Below are 18,142 nucleotides of genomic sequence, written 5' to 3' on the forward strand. Positions count from 1 at the left end.
CCAAACCATTTATGTGCATTTCACAGGTATCTTAATTGGAAAAAGATAGCTTGAAATTTGAAATGTAGCTTCCACACAGGTTCCACAGAGATTAGACTACTAACCATAAGGCTTTTACTTCTAAGAAAATGAAAGGACTAAATCCATATCACTGTCAGTATTGGCTGCTAATTAAATTTGAAATCAAAATAGTTTATAATAAATACCTTACCTGGAAACATATACATTTCTTCAAAAATGACATTTGTTATTGGACTACTTAATATGATGTACATTTCAGACCCATTATAAAGATTCATTGTGTTTGCATGATTCATTGTTAGATATAATCTTACATTCAATCTTCACTAGAATTTATTTAGAATTGACTCTATATTCATCTTACGGTATTGTTTGTTATAAACACTTTAAATAGATCAACTAAAGAACGGATTTTAAAAAGTCTGGCAATCTGAATACATAAAAAAATGTAATAAACCACTAATTAGGTTCTCTGTTAACATGATTCTTAGCCATACATGTTTTCAATTTGAATCATCTGTGTAAATGAGGCTTTAATACGAATTTGGCACTCACGGTTCTTCAGATGGACACAATAGTTAATTAATGTATTTCTAATATTACTGTAAATCACATCAGTGGATAAAACAGCAATGTTTCCATTGTGCTGTCCATTGGCAGGCTCTCCAAGCGTCTCATGAAAACATCTGTTGAAACATCTGACTCATTAAGTCTCCTGTGAAATCTGAATGGCAGTTCATTGCAACAATAGAACTACTTTTAATTCAGTTTTGCCATTTCAAGGCACGATATCTTTTGTACACTGATCTAATAAAAACAAGAATGACAGCAAACTACTGATCCAGCATTACTGAATTATACTTCATTTTGTGCTAAGACCTATATTTACTGCCTTAATTGAACAGCTCTTTTTAATTATGCTAATGTAAAATGAGTAATAGTTACCAAAAAAATGAGGTAAAGTTTAAGTACTGCTGCTGTTTACTGAACATATTTATTGAGGGCATGTAAAGTACATTGCTCAGCAAGCATCATTGTGTCTTGTAAAGAGAAGCTCTGCAATTGCACATAGACTAAACAGTGACAAATGTGGAAAAAACAGCATCACCACATCACAATAGCAAAACAAAGACACAGAGAAAATATACTGTAGAACAGCTTCAAAAATAACATTGTTTTTGCATTCCTGCATTGCATTTGAACGGCCTCGGGTTGTTTGTATTTGCGCACTAAATGCTCTTCCAAAAACATGTCCATTTGAAAGTTTATATTAGAAATAAATTAACTTGCTATACGCAGTCGAAAAAGCTTGCTGTTTTAGTCATTTGGAACCAACTCTCTCTCCCCTGAGGTGCAAAATTCAGCCATGGAACTATGAATTCTCATACTCCATGAAAGGCTTCTCCCTCTGATTTACACACTGATTTTATGTTTTGTTTTCATTTTGCAATAAGTGCGAATTTTATATATATATAGTTCACATACATTTCTTTTACATTTCACATAATACATATTTTTGTACTTCACCTGGTCTGTGATTGCCATTAGCTTTTTTGTAAACAAAGATGTAGGCAAAAATTTAAATAACATAGCTATAATATTTACAAGTAATCTGCCCATATAAATGTAACCTAAAATTTAACACGGACATTAAGCATATGGTAACACTTTACAATAATTTGTGAACATTAGTGCATTAGGTATCATTAAATAACAATGAACAATATGTTTTGCAGCATTTTGTTAATAGGTGAATGTTCATTTTTATGTATAATACCACATTTTACCATTTAATTTTAACATAATGACACGCTGTATATCACTCTGCTCATCTTGTAACTTGTCTCTCAGTAATCGTTTGTAGTGAAAATGACCTAAGTAGTGTTGTTAAAATATCGATATTTCGATCAGGGATGTCAATTAACATAAATTCCCATAATCAATTGTTGTTTAAATTAACGATCAATTAATAGATTAATCGTTAACATTAACCTCTTAAATCCGTAGCAGGGGCGCTACTATATCACGTTACCTAACACTTGCTTGACCAACACAAAATAGGTGTTGTTTTAAAGCGTAGATGCTTGGCTTTACAGTGAATATGGAAAATTATGTAACTTAACAAGTGCTTTTAAATTTGCTGACATATTAGAAGTGCTCTATTTTCATAGTGTGAAAAAATAACTGCTTTTCATGAAAATGTGATCTGTAAAATCATTGTGCATACCTGATAGATTTGTATCATATGTTGTTGAAAAGTTCACAACTAGCAGACAACAAGCATATTTGTTTCAGTTAGAGACCAAACTAGACCAACCCACCGTGTATACACAAGATGCGTTTGCGCCACGTTTTTTAGTAAGCTTTTTAGCTCTAGTAAACCATAAGTAGATCACATATCTTTATTTAGAGCAGGTGGTCTTAAATGAGCCCAAACACAACATAAGACAATGCGGAGATAACCTTTTAAAATGAAATTAGCATTAACCTAGATTATGAATTGGTTTAAAATGTTTATTATTAGTTTATGATAGTTAATGCATAATGCAGTTTTATGAATATCGTTAAGGAATTAAACCTTATTGCAACGTGTTACCAAGTATATTTAAACTCTCTGTACAAAAACAAAACGGGCATTCCACAGATTCAACATACCAAAGCAACATACAAACTTTTAAGCAGTACTTTCCTGTTTATCTTTTGTGAAAAACAAATAGAGAGTCCAACAATAATAAGCGTCATTGTGCATTAAGATAAATAATCTATTCCTTTGGAGTCAGGAAACTAAAGTTGCCAAGTTTCACTCTGCAATGCTCATATTGTGCGCATCGTGTATATCCTATATGTGTACAGGCCTTCCTTATAAGTTCTCTGACTTGTCAGAATGGACAGTATAAATGTCCAACTCATTAGAAGTCAAAGCCAGGCATCCTTTGCATTGTAGTTTGGAGGAACAGCTCTCAGGTCAGTCTGGGGTCGACGCAAACCCTCCAGTCTTGTCGGCCTCAAGGAAATAGGATGTAGGAGACAGAATCCTCAGTGATCAGAGAGAATCCATTTGACTGGCCCGAGGAATAGAATAAAATACTCTGAAAAAATAAAAGGGTGCGCAGAAGCGAAGGGTTCCATGACTGCATTGCCATGGTTGCAAGAACCCTACAATGAAGATAATCAAATCATCAAAGGCAAATCAAATAGAATAGGTTCGTGTCAAACGCAGCCAAAATGAGCAAATAGAGCAAGAATATCTTCATAAATATGAGAGAAACTGATTTTTGTATTTGCCTCTTTTTTGATGTGAGTCATGTTAGGAAAGATAATGATGGCTACTATTGCAGTTGTTTGAAGGAAATGATTCTCATCGCAGTCCCTAGGGAGAGGTGGAGATGAAAGTTCTCATGTTTTTCTCTTGGTTATTGACCTGCTTTGAAATTTGATCCTTGATGACAAAATTTGACAGATGATCAAAAAAAGAAACATATAAAAATAGCCCAGTTCACAGTGATAATAGCCCAGAGTTTGAGAAAACCGATGAACTGGGAATCGTTTCTTCCGTCTTAAAAGTCATCCACGATTCAAACGAATCAACAGGTGAGGTGGCGGCAACTCCAACCCCACATTGGCCTCTTAATGTTGGGATACTCCTTGTGCCGTGACCTGCTTTTCTTCTCTTGCCCACTGTGCTCTTCCTTTACTCTCCCTCTTCTGTTTGGAGGAGGGAGGTACCGGCCGTCTTGGCTCGCATTGCTCTCGTCTTGCCCCAGACAGTCATCTTTCCCTGTAACGGCAGCAGAACAACCAGTTAAACTATGTGGAGCTGATTTGGCAGATAAACATGCTCTTAGTCTGTCGGTTCGTGCTAACCCAGACCGCTCTCCCATATGGTCAGGTTTTGAACAGAAGGGAGAAAGAACAAGAACAGTATGTGACTGTGCAAACTCTTTGCTCTATGTGGAATTGATTAAGCAGTGCATGGGGGCCAAGACTCCTGCTTTATCTAGCTTACATTTTCCCATTACCTATTACGGTAGTGCTCGATTACTAGAATGCACTGCCTACAGGGTGTGATCCATAAAAATGGTTTATAGATTCTAGCTTCTAATACAGCAAAATATAATTTGCTTCACTTTGAACTTGCTTCAGTATTATAGAGGTTTGGCTCTGCAATGGCATTTCCCAATCTGCAAACAGTTTGAGAACAATGGCATTGCAGACAACAAGATTTATTTGACATATGAATTACAAAGAGCGATAAATGCCTCTTTTTATCCAATTATCCGGAGGCATTTAGATGATGTTCGTAGTTGTCTGAGGTTTTCTCTGTTGCTAACCTTATGAAAGAAAACTATATTTCAATAAAGAAATCCAAATAGTTCTAAAAAAGTACAGAAAAAGCATAATTATGAGAGTACTCCAGTTCTTTGGTGACCATATTGCCCCCTCGCAAGTCATAACCTACCATATTGAGTTTAGTCCCACAGCTTTGTTTGCATATAAACCTGAGAATAGTGTGAAATCAAACACCTTCGTGTCACGATTGGGGGCTCGTCCCATTGCCCAGGAAGGTGCTGACACACTGCAGCTGGTGTATGCTGTGTCTTGTCATGACATGAGTCAAAATCTTCCATAACCCTTGAAGCTATCAGAAGGTGAGATAGGCCTGTGCTTTAAATAACACAGTAATAATAGAACGATGTATTCAGCTGCTTCAAAGATTTGTTGACCTGCTGAACTGAGAACCGGTTGCCTCTGTGTATTTGTGTAAGCACTGCTCACTCAAATACTTGACTGTGTTTAGTCTTAGAGGTCATTTCAGTAGTATAATATTTAACATTAAACTTCATTCATTTTTTTCCCATGAATCTACACTTGAATGTTTATTTTAACTCTGCATAGCAATTTTTTTTACAGCATAATTTGAAATATGTAAATAGAAGATTGGATCAACATGTACCTTATACAACAGTTCGTTCCGGTCCCCGAATTTTATTGGCAGAGTGAAATTCCACTATGTTTGCAGGTTCTTGACAGGCATTGACTCTTTCTCCATGGAGGTTACATCAATATAGACCTTAGTCAGGTTAGACGCCATATTGAATTTAACGTAGATGAAAACAAGGCTGTGAGGGATAGCCAAGCACTGTAAAAAAGTTCATAGATCACTTTCATGTATCTTGCAACTTTTAAAACTTTTTAGTTTTAGTTTTAGTTTTAGTTTTTGTCTACTGGAAGTTTTTTTTCCCTGAAAGATGTTTTGTCAGCTGAGCAATCAGTATGTCGTCAAACAGTTAGTACAATCCATTGAACGCACTGTAATTCTATACCTCATAGCTTAATTTTCATTTGTCTCAAAAAATTAAATGGTCCTCCCCTAACTAAGGTATATACCAGTGGCTGTCTTTATGACTATACGTCCTTGAATCTCATTCAACCTATTTGTTAGTTTAACAACATTGATTCAGGAATGAAACATAGTAATAGCTTTTTGGGTGTGATATTGATTTATTCTGTCAATCAAATAGTTAGGTTTAGTTATTCTGTCAATCAAATAGAATCAAAAACTGATTCAGTCAGCAATGAAAGTGACTTGCTTAATGAGTGAGTCATTGAATCATTTAGTTAATCAATTTGTAAAAAACAGGCACCCATGCACCCAGATTTGCACAAAAAATATATTAATATTGCACTGTTTGTATATTTGTAATTTATATTTGTCATTTACATGGTATTTATTTTTCTTTTTTTTAACGGCATTTCAGGGTGGAAAAGCAAAGTAAGAATTTCATTGTACAGGGAACTGTGCATATCATAATAAACCCTTTGAACTTTGAAAAAACACCAATTTATTCAGAAAGGAAAAACAACAATTGATTATGCTTTAATAATAATACTACTATTTATAATAATTAATTACATTTTATAATGTTTTTCTGGGTACTCAAAGCGCTTTACATGGAAGGGGGGGAATCTTCTCAACCACCACCAATGTGCAGCATCTACCTGGATGATGCAACGGCAGCCATATTGTGCCAGAAAGTATTTTCCATCATGGAGAAAAACTACGAAGTAAGTGGAAATACTGTGTCTAAAAATTAATTTTCTCATTTTTAACTTCTTGTTTGTTAAATTGTTGTAGTATAATTAGCAGTATAACACTCTTGCTAAAAACACCTAAATTGAGATTGCAACACAGCAGAAACAACATAAATCATAACTTACAAGTAAGTGAAGTAAATGATTCTAACCTTAAATGAGAGGGGTATGTTGCTATATGTGTAGCTGCCAGTGGCCATTTAGGCTTTTACTTTGGGCAATAAAAGAATCACGAAGTTCCTCATCCGAGGAATTATCACAGTGGGATTTCAGCAAGGTGACATCTGCCGGACAGACCAGCTGCGTGCAGCCCTACCGATCACAGATTAGCAGACAGATTGTTTACACTGCAATCAATCTCCAACTGTTTGAATTCCATTAGCTGTGCAACGGGCTTCCCAAAAATCTCTGAGATCCTACCAACCAAAATCATGTCATGTCCAAAAATGTCCCTCCTAAATGTTTTCCTCTTAACACCTATGATAAATTGCATATCTGCCACTAACCATTTTGTGTATATTCACACAGCAGACACATTCTCCATTAGTTCTTGTTTGGATTTTCCAAAATAGACTTCTCTCCTGATGTGCAATAAGCGAATTTTCTCCAGAAAAGGCAAGAACAGGAAGAAGACATCATTATATGCCAGCGGTCATTAGAAATGAGCCCAAAATAAATGAAGCTTGTGCTCATTATAAACAGAATGACTTTGCATCAGGGCCAGAAGATCAGGGGCTGAGCAGCCAGGCAGAACAGCCCACAATCTCCTTACTGTGATTACTAGGAAATAGAGAAGAAATGTCATCACTGGGTGAAAGAAAGAGGGGGAAATCCAATAAATTAGATTCAGTCAGGCACCAAGCATCATCTGGGCTGTTAGCACCTACAGCAGCATTCTATGAGTGATGCCCTGAATTCTGAGTATATTCTGGTCGGACACAATTGAACCCCTTTAGGGCGGTTGGAATTTTGTACGGCCCTTTCACGCTACGTCAATCCAATCACTAGTGAATACAAAAAGAAAATGTGGAAAAAGGCTTTTGACAATCTCCATTTCCAGGAGCACACCTGACCTGACGCACCACTTTACTTTGCTTCTTGGACTTTGGTTAACGCAGTGATTACTGTTTAGGAGCCATTCCAATTGACATGAATTCTGTTGAGCTTACTTTTTGTTGTTTGAGTTCAAAAGTGTTTGTATACTACATAAATATAAAGCTTAGTACCCTTTGTTTTCTTATTTAATATGCCTAATTATTTATTAGGCTTGTTTTAGGATAGGATATGCAACTCAACATAGGCCTACATGTCCTATATGGACATTCCCATCTGGCATATATACATTGCTTCAAAGCGCAATGGAAATAAGATATCCTTTTAATGTTCTAGAATAGATCCCACTCTTTAGGGGTTTGAATGCACTGTATTTGTAATTCTTTCACCATCCAAAAAGTTGTGTTTATAAAGAAATGAATAGCACTTTTAAAATGTAAATTCAAAAGAGACGTAGCCTCCAGTCATATCAGTAGGCTAATAAAAGCCGTTATATTTTCCATGCAAAAAGATTTAACACCAAGAATGTTAAGACAACCTTTCATTACCATTGTTTGACTTCAAAGTCTTCTATTTTCAAATGAACCAGAATGCTCTGCACTTGTATTTGCTATCTGTCCTCCCCGTTCTTCTCTGTGCTTTGTACTTATTTGTACACGCTTATAGGTCACAAAATGTCTTATTTCTATTTCAATGCCGGCCCGATATAAACCTGTTTAACTGCCACCCTGATTAATTCACCAACAACAATGAAATGCACTGGCTGATTATAAAAAGCGATGCAATGGTGAGAATATGGATGTTTTTGGTCTTTTTAGGATATTTTCGGTGGGGTTAGTCACCAAGGTTTTCTGCTTTCTCTCTCATTGCCTGGAGGATAAGCCTGTTTGATTTACCTCTCATTTATCTGCTGAGAATTTAAGGGAATTAAAATAGGAATCTGTGAAAAATATGGGGGAAAATGCATAAAAAGCAGGTATTGTTCTGTGGTCTGATTGATTGTCTAATGCATTGGACTAGTAAATCTATTGTGTTGTTTCTGATTAAATCAAGCTGTTGGAATAGTGTTTGGCAGGCAGGGGAAAACCATAATACAGTGCATTATGGTGCGGTCTGTGGAATGACCTGAAATGCTTTGTAAATCAGTGAGATGTGGACAGCGAGAGGCAGACTAGAAACTGAGGGCAGGGCAACCAGCCAGAGAGCACATAAGCAGCAATCGAATGTCAACAGGTGCCATGGTTCTCTCTCTCATTGTCCTTATCAGTTGTGCTCCATCTATCGTGTGCCGGGCGCAGTAATCCTGGCCAGTACACCCCTGAAGCATGCCATCTGAATAGTACAGTATTGCCAAAGCTTCCTCATCAGAGTGCTTACATTTGCAGGTTAGCAGGGAGGAACAGTGTATAATGCAAAAGCCCATTTAGCAGGATTTCTAAATTTCCGTTATTATAAGTATTATGATATGCTACACATCCTCCTGATATAGAGATGGTAGGTGGGTGAAGTGTTTGTATCACTTCACTTTGTCATGAAGCCTGGCTTCCTGGATCACCTCCATCCTATTCTCATTCCAGTTAATCCCAGTGAGTTTCATCCCCTGTGCTTATCGGTGTACTGCAGGGCACTTCTCCTCTACACAGTCCTGTGCATTTGGTTAAGCGCTGAACAGAATTGGATACTGTGTGATGATGTGTTTCGAGACCCCTAGGTTGCTGGGTGGCACTGTGTGATTCAGTCACATTTTATTTCCCAGTCACCATGAAAGAATGACAACACAAAGGGTGCCTTTTTCCCTGACAGTTTTGTGCATGAGATGTTTGTTATAAATGCTATATTTGATCTGTTTGGGGCATCTGGTGTCTTCTGACTAAGTGATGTTTTGGGCCCAGTGTGACATCTCTTTTACAAGATATTTAAAAGGGAGATAATACTGTATATTTAGACTTTTTTTTTTTGTCCATACAATGAAAGTCTACAGTATGTTGTTTGGACCCTGTTTTTTTAAAAAAAACAAACATATTAGTTCCACACAAGAAAGAAAGTCATATGGGTATAAAATGTAAATTATGTAAATTATGATACTTTTAGTTTTTGAGTGAACTAACCCATAAAGTTTGCATTCGATAAAGGCTTCAAAAGCTTGAGGTTGGAAACACTTTTTTAAAAATGTTTATGCTCACCAAGGCTACATTTATTGACTGCATCAATACAATAAAAAATGCAACATTGTGATAATATCATTGCAATTTAAAATAACTGTTTTCTATTTCAATATATTATAAAATGTAATTCATTCCTGTGATGGCAAAGCTGAATTTTCAGCAGCCATTACTCCAGTGTCACATGATACTTCACAATTCGAATGTGCTGATTGGTCCTCAAGAAACATTTTTTATTATTATAATTGAAAACAGTTGAGCTGCTTCATATATGTTTTGTATGATACTTTTATGATAAAAGCAGCATTTCATTAAATTAGAATATTTCACAGAATACATACACATCAGGATATATGACTTTACTGTCTCTTTTGATCTATTTAATGTGTCCTTGATGAGTATTAATTTGAAAACAATATTGGTTGATACTGAAAAAAAAATGTCTGCCAATAACAGATAAGATTGCACATTGTGCATTTTAGTGACAGTAGAAGTTAAATTGTTATGTGATTTGAGATTTTCCCTTTGAGGTAAGAAATGAAAATGTTACACTTGGTTTAAACGTATATTTGAATAATGTTTCATGAATGGGAAGAGTGGTATCATCTAAATCAACTATTTATTTTGCTTCATTTGAAATGTAACATCCACTCATCACTTATTTCACCTTCATGATAAAATAAAATATGTTCCAGTATGTTTTATCAATTATTTATTATATAAATTAGATGCTTTTAAGGGCGTTGACTGCTTTTTTTCATAGGACAAATCCTGCAAGGTCTTTTTGGATGCATCCCATGAATGTATAATGCAAAGTTCTGGATCAGGTGTCTCTGCTGAAGTCCTGATGCTGGCTAGTTCAGTGAGCAGCAGCTAAAGCAGCGGGTGAATGGGCAGAAGTGTGTGCACACCAGTGCCACTGTGTTTTCTGTGTAAGTAAACCCTGCAGTGAAGTCCCTGTCGCTGAGATCAGAGGAAGGATTTTTTTTCCCCCAGTTTTCATTTCCCTAGTTATTATTGTGGCAAGGCATGGAAACACTACCTCTTTGTTCTTTAAAGGAAAAAAGAAATGCATTTCATGAATCTTGAAAATGTTTTTTTTTTTTGGGGGGAGAAATGTTTGTGTTTTTCAAAACTCCCCTATCATGTCAGTGATGATGTGTGGAAGGTGAGGAAAAGTTCTCCTCTCTATTTCAGACGGATGGTTCATATGGTACATCGTGCATCAAACGAGTGAACCCGGGGCACTAATGTCTGATCTTTGTTACTTCCCTTTTGTGACTCATTCCCTCAATTAGCTCCATCTGTAGTGCTGTACACTACAGTTCACACACACATACAGACATGCTGACACTATCTATACACAAAAACATGCACGATACACGCGCTCCTCTGTGTGCAGAATTGGACAAACCAGTATCGGGAAGACATTTTTTATTGTATATTTTTTGCTATTAAAGTGCTTGGACATTGCTGATCTATGGAGGCTTGTTTCCGCAACGGAATAAAACAATTTAAAAGATAATTACAACTTTTTATCTCAGAATTCTGACTTTTTTTTCTCAAAATTTACAGATATAAACTCACAATTGTGAGAAATAAACTGACAATTCTGACTTTTCTCAAATTGTGTGTTTATATCTCACAGTTCTGACTTAATTTCTCATAATTGTGAGATATAAACTCACAATTGCAAGTTATAAAGTCCAGTTCTGAGGGAAAAAAAGACTAAGAATTGCAAGTTTATGTCACAATTCTAACTTTATATCTCACAATTCTGACTTTATATCTGGTAATTGCAAGTTTATATTTCGCAATTCTGAGAAAAAAGTCAGAAATGTGAGATATATAGTCAGAATTTTGATTTTCACACAATGGCGAGAAAAATGTCAGAATTGTGAGATAAAAAGTCGCAATTACCTTTTAAATGTTTTATTCAGTGATGGATACAAGCTTCCATATTGATCTTTATGCACTATATTTTCTAAATAAAATGTAAAATGCTGAGTTTAAAATACAAAAGGTATTTAGCATCAGCTCTGACATTTATCTGCAGTGTTTTTAATATGATGGGCATCATCTTTAACAGACCCAAACATATTTAAGAAATGTTGAAGTGTCTGAGGAAAAACTGATCACACACCATCCAGAGAGTCAGAGGTACAGTTGGACGGTTAAGTATCATTGTGAGGTTGAAATGACACTGGGGACACATTGAGTTCTCAATCTCAACAGGACCCTTGAGCAAGGGTCGTCACCTCAGATTGCTCCAGTGAGACAGCCGTGGCAATTAGTCTGCTGTAGGTTGCCGCGGTTGAACGGCAGACCGCGGGTAACAGAGCACACGACGTATTCGTCAATGATAATTTACTTTGAGTCCGTGTCTGAGCAAAAATACCAGCTGACAGGCACAACCTTTAACTGCCCTAGCGGTGCAAGCGATGCATCTTGATGCAGGATTAGAGGTGCTTCATCAGAAATGTGCCTTTTCTGTTTATAATAACTTATAACATCTTATACATGTTTGAAATTGTATTATGTTGAAAGGATTTGAGAAGTGAAGTTGTCAATCACAACAACAACAAAAAAATTTAATAAATATGTTACATTAACTATTGTAATGCTTTTGAATCACTTTGCGCTACTCTTCATTCATAACTGTCAGAACGGCTAAATTTCCAACCTCATTTAGACAGAACATCTGGGCAGAATGCGTCTAGACTCACTAAGCCCATTTTAGGCTTAGCTGAGCAAGCAATTGAGCCAAAAGCAGTTACCTGTGATGGTAATGGCTATTTATGTGCTTTGTGCAAATTGTTTTGGTGAGGAAGTATCTGCTAAAAACATAAATCTGTCAGTTATCTCATAATATATGGTAGGGTCCAAGAGTCTTATAAATGAAGTAAAACTAATAAGAAATATTGTAGATTTGTTTTTCAGACAGTAATCCAAAGTTTTAAAAATTCATTAGTTTTTCTTTTTTTTTTTATTCATTTGAAATAAATGCTGTTCTTTTAAATTGTCTGTTCATGAAAGGATCCAGAAAAAAAGTTTTCAAGAAAAATATTAAGCAACACTGTTATTAACACTGATGGTAGTAAAAAAGGATCATGTGACTCTGAAGTCAGTTATTTTAAGCTGTAATAATATTTCACTGTATTACTGGTTTTACTATATGTCTGATACATTAAATACAGGCTTTGTGAGCTTAAGAGACTTCTTTCAAAAACATTTTAAAAATATTACCGACCCCAAAAATGTGAAGCCTATAGATTCAATTTGTTCATTGCCATAAAAGGCACAAATACACACTGGTGGAAATGTGGGGTGTTCTTTCTGTCTTCCTTCCTATGTGAATTCCTTTGCTGTAAGTAGAGCAGAAAATAGAGCATAAAACTTCCATCCAACATTTTTACAGCATTCTGGATCTGGAATAATATAATTGTTTCTTAACTGCTGCATTAATAGATCTTACATCATTATGAAGGCTACGAAATACCCTGCGAAAACCTTTCTGGGTCATACTTCACTAAAACTGCGTGACACTCAATCCTTACATAATAATCTACTTTTCAATAGTTGTTTCTTTCACATTCCCATTGTAGTTTATTCCACAGTCTTATGTACTTTCATTTAGTATTTGTTACCTTAAAATAGACATAGTTATAAAGCGTGATTGTATGTGCTGGCATTCTGTATAAATTACCTGACTCTCATCAAAATTTAAGGTTGAAGGATTCGGCTGAGCTCTCAGGGTCCCGTATTAGTATTAGTATTGGTTCCGGTTCTGATTCCAATAGTTGCCGTAAAACTGGAAACACTGCTTGCACACAATTACTTACGTGCCACCCTTCAATAAGCAAGATGATACCGCATACTTAACCGTGCAAAACAAAGACAGGGTTCAGTAACACAAGTGGAAAGTAATATATGACTGTCTTTCAGAAAAAAATACCCTTGGGAAAACAGAACACACGATGAGATCGAATAATTAAACACTGTTTGTCTTGTCTCCAGGATATACGATTAAAACACAAGTGGAAATAATTAAGATCTCCGAGCAGCTTTACAGATGTCCTTCTAATTAATATCAGGTTTTTACACAGTCGCACACATGCTTTGGTGAAGAATAACATACTGTTTACTTTTTAGATGAAACAATAATGTCATCACATGGTCATGTTCTCTGTGTCCTTTTAAACTAATGCTTGCCATACATAGCCATTGCTCTGAAAAACTTTTTATCATTAGTGATTTTTTTCCATGGCATAATGTCTCAAGTGCAGGGATTGGATGCTAATTGGAACACATGATCTTAAAGACCGCAGGTGATTTCTTCAGAGGCCAGGGCTTTTAATGCTCAGAGGAGATAACGGATTGGAGGATAACTCCATCATAAGCGGTTTCTGGCAAACAGCTTAGCACAAATTATATGTTTGCAACCGAACCTACATCAAACACAATCTTAATTAGTTCAAGAGGAAAAATAAAATGTACCATTCAAATACTTTCAACTCAGGTTTACTCACAACCCAAACGATTTATTCACACCACAGGTGCTCTGAATAATTACTAAGGATGCAGGAAATAAAAGGCAGTATCCCAGCATTCACAGAAAGAGCACATCTGTGATTAACATTGCAAAACCGGTAATGAAAAGGGCTTTCTTTTTTTTTTTTGGCCGTCCAAGTAAAGTTGGATAAGATAAATCATGTGTAACCCTTGGTGATCTGGCTATAACTGATCATGCTTTTCATTCAACTTTTTTTACAGGATCAAGCTGGAACAGCAGATACTGTACGTATATCATTTCAACATGTGATTGATGTCTCTTTTGTACAAGCCACTAAATTGTTCACAACTGAACACGTTAAAGGACAGTAAAACAAGTGTGTTTCCATTCAGGTGTCATTATGACAAAACCATGACTTTAAAGCAGGCAACTTGTTTATTTTTCAAATTGAGCAAACTCACATTACATTGAAGCTTTTTACAAACATTATTTTTTTAATTCGGTTTAAATCATCCAGTGGTTAATCCAATGTAAATACATTTTCTGAAAGTCATTTCTGATTACAAAATAGTAAGAGTGCATGTAGAAAAAAAATCCCCTGATAAGTCATTTCATTATGTCAAAATCCATCCATTCTCTATATCTTATTTTATATTTCGCAGAAAACGGAAAGACCTACAGGTTTGGAACAAAGTGTTGGTGAATAAAATATGACAATTACATTTAATTCATTTTTAAAACGTTTGTGCTAAATGCTATACCCTAAACCCTTTCAAGCCCTTAAAGTCAACACTTTGTCTAGTGAAAATGGTGCATAAACTGTCAGATAGTAATCTGAATGCATTGTCAGCATCATTGCATGCTCGGCTGCAGTGTGCATCAAGGGCGTATAGCAGTTGCAAGGGCAGCAGTCATGAGCACTCTTTTGAAACGTAAGATGACAAATGTGACACCCTATAGTTCCTGTGATTGTAAGGATAAACATAACCATCTCAAGACTGCAAGAACAAGTCAAGTGTGCCATTTGGGACACAGCCACTGTCATGGCATGATTTTATAATCTTAAAGTTCATCAAATGCAGTTTTATCATATTACGAATAGGAATTATAAGCCTAAAAGTTTAAGACTAGTGATGTTATTTAATGCCACTTAGTTTTTTTTCCCATTAAATAGAGTTGCACCGGCTGGCTGCCTTTTGCCGTATAGGAATCCAGAGAAGATCTAATTAGCAAAATTCAAGCACCATTTCAACCTTGTGAACATATTTTAATAAGCTTTGCATCAGCCAGGCCCCCACTGATACTCACACAAGGTCAGCCAGTAGCAGACCATATAGTGTTTGTCCTTGCCTTTGTATGTTTTTAGTTTAGGGTTCACTTTCAATAATTATCTTTGTAGGATGTCTGCCAAGTTTCTTGAGCAATCTAACCTATTGCACCTTGTAATATTACACATTCCTGGTTCTTGCAGCCTAGTGTAACGGCTAGTCTGAAGCAGTCTGCGCCATCATTTTCTTTAGGCATTTACCCAAATCATTGGGAAAGATCATTTCTAAATGGCTTAGTCATTCAGCTAAATCCAGATGTTTTCTAGACGTCCCCTGTTGCTTATAAATCATTGCTGGGTAGCATACAAATCTATTCGCAAAACAATCATTATGGAACTAATATTCACATTATTAAAATACAATATATATATAATGTTTTTTTTTTAAAGGAACAGGAAGTCTAAACTAATATATGACTGAAAATACTACATTTTTCTCATCAGCATTCAGTCAGAATGAACAGCAGGCAGTCAAAAGTGTTTTTTAAACATTGAAGTTCACACAAGACCACCCAAGAAAGAGTTAAAAAGCTGACGTTTTGTGTCAGGTACAGCTATTATGTACAAGTTACATCAAGTCAGTCCCAAACAAAGTCATTCCCACACACTTGACTGAAAAAAAGAGAGATCTCATTGGACTGATTGTGTCTAAAGCAAGAATATTAGCACATGTAGGGGATTTTTGTATGTTATTGAAAATGTTTTATGTATTTTGTTGCTAACATATATATACTACAGTTCAAAAGTTTGGGGTCAGTAAGATTTTTTTAATATACATATACACTGTATAGTACTATTACAAGTGAGTTTCAGCGTAGTACATTTAGCTTTTTTTAGAAACATTTTATCACATCATATTTTTTCATTAGAAGGTTCACTCACCTCTAAAATCCCAATTTAACCCCTGCAAGTATGTGATTGAATAAATGAGGAGTGAGCAAATTAGGCGGAGCTCCTAACTGAGACAAATGTTCGGAATATTCCACTAATAATGTTCACTGGAATACTCGGGAAACCAAATTTAGTACAGATGTAATTGTTATAGCAAGTGTTATGTGGCTTTGTGATGTATTTTGTTAAGGGGTGAGTGATTATTGGGATGCCTCAGGACTTTGACCACCGAGGAGACAGTCAGCTGTGAATTGAAGAGCATATCTCAGGGGAACATGACATAAGCCTGCAATATGATCTGAGCCAGAGGGCACGAGAACCACATTCCTTTATAAAGCTGCTTGACACCTCTCTCTAGGTCACTTTCTCTCGCAAGGACACACTAACGAAATTCACAGGCTATAAAGAAGCTCTCTCACTAAATAGTTCAGTGTGGAAACCCACGAATCAGCGGCTGTCAAATCAGTGTCTTTATTTAGGAGATTATCAGAGAGCCATATGGGTGTAATGAATTAATTAATTTCCCTTCTTCCACATTATGTATACCAGTGTAAGGTAGAGCATATAGAAAATACAGAATAATAACATTAATTAATTCATCTATTTCTTAATTTATGCTTGTGCAGATGTTAAAAAATACAGTTTTAATGGGTTGTTGACAAATGACAGTGACATTTTTTAAAAACATTTTCAAGAGTTTTGTTTGAAATTTAGTTGACACACAACATGTCTATGAACATCCTTTTAATCCCTGTGAATATTTGAGAGAACTATTTAAATACGTTTATGAAAGGATTGTATATTTTAGGTGTTTTTACCACTTAAAATCCATTTTTGTGTTATTTAATTTCAAATAGCCCTGCAGTGTGACAAGACAATCTTTATGAGGTCATACAAACTATGAATAATAATTATATAATGATTGGAAAAATGCTGTTGAAATTGTTATATATGAAATAAAAAAATGTGCAACATCCATCACAAAATTATTCTTATTATAAAAATGTAGTTTGAAATAATTTTACATATAGGGTGTAGCATGTAGGACTGTCGCTGATTAGTGACAGGGTTTACCAATGGGGAAACCGTACTGTGGAAGAATACACATATGGGATTAACAAAGAGTAATCACATGGGGCATTTTTCCCAGTGCAAGGGGCTGACCAACCGGGCATGCATCTCAAGTACTGGGCCTGGTGCTGCGTCTGACTGCCGAAAGATGATTGGAGGAAACTCAATCCAGGGTTTGCCAAGTGGGGAACTCACCTGGAGAACAAAGAAGGCGTTCGTATTTTAAGCTCGACTGATTCCAGGGCTCAAAGCGAGCTCTCTGCAGTCCATAGAGGACCATAGAGAGATCCCATGAGGGGATGAGGCACGGCCTGGGAAGATTTAGCCTCATGGCGCCTCTCAGGAACCTGATGACCAGATCATGCTTCCCCTTAGACCTACTGTCAACTGCAACGTAATGTGCCGTGATGGTGGCAACATACACCTTCAAGGAGGAGGGGGACAGCCTCCGGTTCAACCTCTCTTGCAGGAAGGAAAGCACAGAGCTGATCGGGCATTTCCAGAGGCCTTCCTGTCGGGAAGAGTACTACTCAGCAAACAGGCTCCACTCAGCTCTGGCTTGAGTGATGGTGTCTGCCATCACTGGTCCTCCACGTCCCATCCCGAAGCCGCCCTGGGAGGTTCCAGCCCGATCTCATCCCAAGGCGTCATATACTGACGCTTTTGACAAATCGTCTACATCCAACGCACATGGCACCCTTTAGCGTCAATATGAGACGCTGATAGATATGGGCCAGAAGGCGCCTCCTAGCGGTCTAACCCTAACCCTACCCCAGACCTAAACCCAACCATAACCGAACAAAGCTCTGTGCGTGTCATATTGACGCTAAAGGGTGCCATGTGCGTTGGATGTAGACGATTTGTCAAAAGCGTCAGTATATGACGCCCAAGGATGAGAATGCGCTGGAGGTTCCAGATTTCCATCCCTGAGAAAGAAGGTCCTTCCTCAGGGGAATCCGCCACAGAGGGGCTGTCGAGAGGAGCATCAGGTCAGAGAACCAGCGTTGTATT

The 18,142-nt window shown here is 36.5% G+C and overlaps 1 protein-coding gene across 1 annotated transcript in view; it reads right to left on the bottom strand.

Moving 5' to 3' along the window:
* Positions 1-995: 995 nt before the first annotated feature.
* Positions 996-18,142, bottom strand: part of uts2r (urotensin 2 receptor) — a 30,942-nt gene continuing 13,795 nt past the window's right edge. Inside the window, exon 3 of the mRNA XM_079596223.1 lies at positions 996-3,799. The gene's annotated coding sequence lies outside the window, so the exon portion shown is untranslated. The remainder of the gene's footprint in view (positions 3,800-18,142) is intronic.

The sequence above is a fragment of the Phoxinus phoxinus genome (assembly GCF_949152265.1).
Source record: "Phoxinus phoxinus genome assembly, chromosome: 21".
In the NCBI taxonomy this organism is placed as follows: Eukaryota; Metazoa; Chordata; class Actinopteri; order Cypriniformes; family Leuciscidae; genus Phoxinus; species Phoxinus phoxinus.